The sequence below is a fragment of the Malus sylvestris genome, chromosome 17 (assembly GCF_916048215.2).
Source record: "Malus sylvestris chromosome 17, drMalSylv7.2, whole genome shotgun sequence".
Taxonomy (NCBI): Eukaryota; Viridiplantae; Streptophyta; class Magnoliopsida; order Rosales; family Rosaceae; genus Malus; species Malus sylvestris.
The window spans coordinates 3,243,423-3,250,253 of NC_062276.1; the positions used below are offsets into that span (position 1 = coordinate 3,243,423).

The 6,831-nt window shown below is 33.8% G+C and overlaps 2 long non-coding RNA genes across 2 annotated transcripts; both read right to left on the bottom strand.

The window, feature by feature from the left end:
* Positions 1-621: 621 nt before the first annotated feature.
* LOC126609926 (uncharacterized) lies at positions 622-2,299 on the bottom strand. Its single transcript, XR_007618324.1, has 2 exons — positions 2,118-2,299; positions 622-949 (listed from the first exon to the last, which is right to left on the bottom strand). It is a non-coding gene; the product is annotated as an uncharacterized LOC126609926 (long non-coding RNA).
* Positions 2,300-4,193: 1,894 nt separating this feature from the next.
* LOC126612075 (uncharacterized) lies at positions 4,194-5,154 on the bottom strand. The gene is made up of 2 exons (XR_007618956.1): positions 4,782-5,154; positions 4,194-4,515 (listed from the first exon to the last, which is right to left on the bottom strand). It is a non-coding gene; the product is annotated as an uncharacterized LOC126612075 (long non-coding RNA).
* Positions 5,155-6,831: the final 1,677 nt, after the last annotated feature.

Below are 6,831 nucleotides of genomic sequence, written 5' to 3' on the forward strand. Positions count from 1 at the left end.
TATCAATCTCATATATATGCATAAAAGGAGAACGGAACATGTTGTTAGTTTCAGCGCAGATCGTTCCATCTCTCCTGTGGCATAAAGCCCTCAACCTCTTTTATATCTTCTTTGTTTCTCCATTCAACGTGTTAATGGCTTCAAGAGCCTAGATAAACCCATATTTATAGCCATTAAGCTAGGCTAGTATTTCTCTATGTACTCAGAGTCGGAAATGTTATGGCATGTTTGGTACTCTATTTGAATACAACATTTTAAATTCAAAAACAATTTTCAAGTTTTAGGCCTTAAAAACTTGTTTGGTAGGACTATTTTAAAAAACTAAACTCAAGACTAACTAAAAAATATAGTTTATTATCTAAAAACAAAAAAACAGTATCTAATAAGCTTTGATTGGCCCAAACTTGGTATGTCAATTTATTGTTCATTCGTGATTGTTGGGGACTCACCTACTGAATCAAGCGAATTAAAGCAGCCTTTAATTAATAGGAAAATTAATAAAAAAAGGCTTTATTTAAGTTTTAACGATAAAGACAAAATAAAAGGTAAAGTGAATAGTACCAGAATTGACATTTTAGTGTAAAAATATGATTTTTCTTTAAAGTAAACAGTACATGGAGCTTTTCGTTAAAATTCTCTTAATTAATTATATTAGTTGTAGAGTTAAGTTAAAAGGCACCTGTCAAAAGACAAGAAAAAAAAACAAAAAGAGATATAATTGAGGACAGGGCCCTAAACCGATCAATAATACATCCGGACATTAGATGCAAAGTTGCAAACCCAAAATATGCGGACAAGGTAAATTCATCCAAACTGTACGTCAGAGTCACATCTCTTTCGCATGACCCATGTCCCGAAAACTTAGGCCTTCATGCTTCTTCAATGTTCAATACGCCTATATGTATTTACGAGGTGTGGGCTTCCTTGGCTCCGCCCTCCCTTACGTGACCTTCTTTTGTGGAGTGTGTAGCGGCCAAAGGCGGGGGAAATCCATTTTCAAGGTGGTTAGAAAACTTTATAAATTTATTAAATCTTTGTATCAAAAAAGTAATTCTTTGAAAACATGGAGGAAATTAAAATAAAGATAAAATCAAGGCAAAATATAAAAGGAGAAATAAGAAGAATAAATTACTTAAATTAAAACTAATAAACAAAAAAAATTATAATTATAAATATAAAAATTATAAAACAATAACTAAAAAAAAAAAAAAAAAAAAAAAACAAGAAAAAGACCATTGCGTCTTCTTAATTTCTTGTTTTTTTTTTGGGCTTTTCTAACTTTAATCCTTGAAGAAGATTGAAATTTAAAATAAATTTGGTGTTAAATTACATATTGATTATAGTCCCTTGATGTATCCTTAATTCAAAATAATTAATTTGTATTTTATTCAATGTCTCTCATTAAATATTTAAATGTATTAATATACACATTTTAATATATTTTTTGACCAAACAAAAGTTGTTTTAATTCATTAATTTCATTTAACATTCTTCAAACTTGAAAAACTCAATTAATGTACCTAAATGTTAATACCGAAATGTATTATATTGAATTAATGTATTTAAATGTTAGTACCCAAATGTATTTAAATGTATGTACCCAAATGTATTATATTAAACTAATGTACTGAAATGTATTATATTAAATTAATGTACCAAAATGTTTGTATCAAAATGTGTGTACCTAAATGTATACACCAAAATATATTATAATGAATTTAATGTACCTAAATGAAGAAGACAAAGTATATCGAAATATATTGTAAAATAAAAATTAGTTTATCTAAATGTTTACAACAAAATATATTATGATGAATGAAATGAAAATTATAATTATAATGAAACAAAATTAATACATTAAAATTAGGAAGAAAAAGAGAAATAATTAAAACATCCAAAAATATAATTAATAAATGAGGTGATTAATGTATTAAGGTACTAAAAATTAGATTTTGATCTTACTCATGATTTTAGTCTAAAAGTCATCTTTACCAAAGATTAAAATGAAGTTTCATATAAAATAAAATGTAAAAGTGCAGATTGTCATAAGTAACCGTGCGGCAATAGGCTAGTGCAGTATACAGAAAAATTTTAAATTGATAGATTTTGCAATTCACCTTGAACTTCAAACGCTGGTGTGATTAGCCCAACAACAAAATGTTGGGTCGTTGCATGTGAACTGGATACAGAAAAGTAACAGGCCGAGGAGTGCATCATGGGCATATATAATTAACTCATATCCATTTTGAAGTTGAACTCCTGCTGCCTGCACATTAACACAAATGATCAGAAATCAACAACTCAGTTCCATGTGTGAATAACTTTCAGAGTGGGTGAGAGAGAGGGATGGCAAAGAAAGAGAACGAGCTCGGGTATGAGAATTGTATGTTCAACCCACCCATACCTTGTACGTTTATTAATACTAATCATGATGAGTTTTATTGCCTTACAAGTAACACAAAGATTATAATGATTTGATCTTCAACTTCTATTGGGATTCTATTTAAGTTTACATGTACACAATCACATTTCTAAATAAACACACTAATTACAACACTCCCCTTAAGTGTGTACAACTTAAGAAATAGTCGTATCAGGACTTAAGAAGATAGCATTTGTTGTCGTCAGTTCTCGACAAGTACAAATAATTGTTAACACAAGTCTCAAAGTAGGTGTGCATATCAAAAGAAAATCATAAAACCCTTTGCTGCGGTATTATAGTAGTCAAAGGAAAAAAAAGTGGTGAATTAAATGAATTTCACATATTCAAGATGATCATTAAGCATATAAGAGTATGACTAGTCTAGAGTAAATACCTCATTAAAACCTCATCATAACCAGCTTAAATTTACCTCTTTACCATTTTTAATTAAAAAATAAAAAAAATTCTACCGCGCAATTAAATAATTGAAGAGAGAGAACTTTCGGCTGCAATGAAGATCGCTAAATGCTTATAAGTTAAAAGAAAAGTAGACACAAACTTAACTGATAAGGAATGTATGAATTGACAGTTGACACCACCACCACCCAGCATGCTAGATAAAGGGAGAAGCTCCCAACCCTAGAAAAAGAAATCCTAAAGGTATAATATCATGCAATCATTGGTACCCAAATCAAATGGGAACACTGTTTAATTGATCATATGCTATACAAGAAACTGTGCGTTCAGGGATAACTGACACACATACACACATGTAGGAGCACAACACTGGAAAAAAAAAATATTGGTTAACAACATATACGTGCACATATATGTACATATGTAAGTATACAAAACCTTTAAGAGAAGAGATTCTTATTTTTTATTTAAATGAAGATTAGTTGTGGGATCCATTCCACATTGAACTTCAATGATATGAACCGTCTATTTTGTAAGTTTAAATTCATAGATCATCCTTACAAAAATTGAAACCAATCTGAAATCATTTGCCTATTTAATTATCACGATGAAATTTCAATGTTTTTTAGAGAACAAAGTATTCGTTAATTTCTTTGAACTCAGTTAGATACATCAAATATTTCCGATATGGCTAATATTTTTCAAGGATGATCTATGAGGTGCAACTTAAAAAATAGATGGTTCGGATCATTAAAGTTTGATGCGGTGTGATCGTATAACTAATCCCTATTTTTGTAAAAATAAAATAAAATAGGAATCTCTTTCCTTAAATGCTTCATATAAGGTCATCTCTAACCAAAATGACTAAATATAGCCCCGTTTAGAATTATAGCCCTGCAAAAAAAATTATTTTTAAAAATGAATAGTGCAAGGCCATACTCATATACCAACTCCAACCGAAAGGGCTATATTAGCCCTTAATAATTTATTAGTTTGAAGTTTATACTTTAAATTTATTAGTTTTTTTAAGTTAAAGTACCTTTGGATGTTTTCAAATATAACCGTTGAATTTGAATCAATCATTGCAATTGAGAAGTTGAGTCCCAAAAAAGGGTTAAGAGGGAGGCTACATATGGCCAGCCTGATGTCCATTTGGTCAAATAATGGCCTAGTGGGCTCAATAGAATAATGGCACATCCATCTGTTGGAGATGAATTTTTGAATAAATCATGTCATTTTTTTTTGTTTTTGAACATTTAACCCTCTTCATTGAAAATAGCATAATTTCAAAACTATTCTCACTAAAACTTAAAGTCAAACCATAATTAAACTAAGGGAAAATAGGCTTTGCGGCTATCTCCAAACAATAGATGGCTTGAATATTTAGCAAAAGATAATAGAAAAACACCAGTTCCAGGCTTAGATGATTTTTAAGTCCTAATTAATACTGCAATCACATGTTAAATGACAAAACTTGCGGTGAACCTTGTGAACAGAAGATCTTCAATTAGCTCTTCATCCTTCAGCCTTCATCTGGTCAAGTAATAATATGCCCTTCTCAGAAGAAATCATGTGCTTGAGTCCTTCACTAGCAAGCTAATGATCAACACCCCCGCCGACCAGGCCATGCGTTTCTCCGTTGCCTATGTAGAAGTGGACGTCACGGGTGGCCGGATCTAGCAAAAAGGAGAGGAAAAACATTTGCTAGGTACTTTTTTTTTTTTTTTTAACTTTTTCTTGTATTTTTCGGCACATTTTACAGACACATACTTTCTGTCTTTTCGATCCCTAGCATGTATAGAAGCACTTACCATGATCCTTTGATCCAAGAAGATAAGTTTAGTTCTTAAACAAAATCTTACAGTACAGTAATATAAGCATGAAGCAAAAACTCAAAACAGACGACAAAATACAGAAAAAGGGTAAAGTTATACTACTTCACCTGATCTTTCTCCAATCTTGCGAAGAAATTAAACATGGGCTTCCTTTCCGTGGAATCAAAGCGTGAGAGGCTTCAGTCGAGGAGAGATGAAGCTTGCTGGCCTGAATTGGCTAGCTATATAAAGCTTGTAATCGCAGCTACCAATGTACATGGCATTCGGCGCCATCTCACCTTCGACAGAAGTCCCTACGCTTTGATATTTTGATCTCGCTTTTAGTACTATTTTTCAATCTGCTGGCTCCGAAATCCTCATGATGCAGCTCTTATATCTAGGCATGAAAGAGGCAGTATAGTATTTCTTCATTTTCCTTTTTTTCTTTTTGTAAAGTGGTACTAGTACTGTAATTCATAAGGTACAAACATATAAACTCCAAATTTCTCTCCCACAAAAATTATTAAAGCCTCATGGTCATGGAAAATATATAACACATATTTAGTACATCTTTATTTATAAATACATATTATATATAAACTTAATGAAACGAATATAAACTATGTGATCGTATGATCTCAACAGTACTATATATTTATTTTTAAATTTAAGACCTAACCCTATAGGCTCATACATATGAGTTGATGAATTATTCATGAAATTTGTCATTGCAAAACAGTTGTGAGATGAAATCGATCTGCAAAACTACTGTTATTAGTTGATCAGTAATATATCATATTTACTGCCCTAATCTTTTGATGTAATCTTAATGATTTTTGAAACTTAATTACTCCCAAGTACTGCAATGTATATGTGTTTAGGCCCAAAATAGTAGTTTGGGCCGAGTATAGAATCATTCTCGGCCCGGAAGGCCTTGCGACAAGGGTGCTATGGATCGTTCAGTACGTGGGCCTCCAAACCTAGGTCGGCTAGGTCATGACGTAAAACAGGTCGAGTCCTAGTGCAATAAGGAGTCTCGGCATGATTAATAACCCAAAAGCGAATCTGGTTCAATAAGGGACTAGGTTCACAGTCATAATGAAAGTAGGATTGGTCGAGTCAGTGTTTGATCAGGAGAAGAAGTCCTAGTCCGAATAGGGTTTTAACCCGACCTTGGGGGATCCGTTGCTATAAATAGAAGAGGCTGTGCATCATTCAAAGCCCCCTGCAATTTAACATACAACTGCCCTGCGCAAACTCTCTCAACAACTTTGAGATTTTTATTTTCTTTTCGCTGACACACCTTCCGTTGGCATCAACAGCAATGTGGAAGCAACCAGTGATATCTTAAGTCGACATAGATAGTTCTATCATCGTAGAATCAGTCGGTCTCGCAGTATCTTCCGTTGGCATCAACAGCACTGCGGCGAGGACGGTTGGTTACCTATCAAAGTCTCGGTCGAGAAGGATTTCCGGATCCTTATTGATTGAGGTCATCTCATTAGCCTCCTCGGCGAAGTGAGGTGTTACAGTATATCGAGCTCGGCGCATTGCACACCGAGTTATTTTATGATTGGATACTCCCAAGTGGGATTTAGAGTTCGGCATTCGGACGGCCGAACCAAGTTCATTATTAAAACTTATATTTGCTTTGAGTATTTGTGCCCTTACACTTTGGTGTCGATTCGGCGTGAGTTTACTCTGACGAATAACATCACTGTGACTGAATCCGACGACGACGACTCGTGAACTTCGTAAGAATAGTAACCTTGTCTTCAGGTTCGAGAACCCAAGAGGCCGAGACGCGTTCCTTCCTCGGTCGCAATCGCAAGACGCAGGAGTCAGCCGCGCACCCAACGCAACATCAACAAATTTACTCCTCGGCTGGGCTCGGCCGACGAGTTGGCACGCCCCGCATTCACCGAAGGACGTAGTTAGCTTATAGATTACTCGGCCTGCGCGCCACGTAGGCTTGGTAGTTTCTAGGGTCAACAATATGAGATCACCACCGATTCCATCATCTAATACGAATTTATTATATGTACAGCTCCAAATAGAATGATCTTTTTTTTAATCCACGTTTTAGTGTGGTTTTAGATCAATCACATCAGATTATCATAATCACGATGGGCCTATTTTAATCGACAATTTATGGCATCCACAGTAGATGCCTAACTA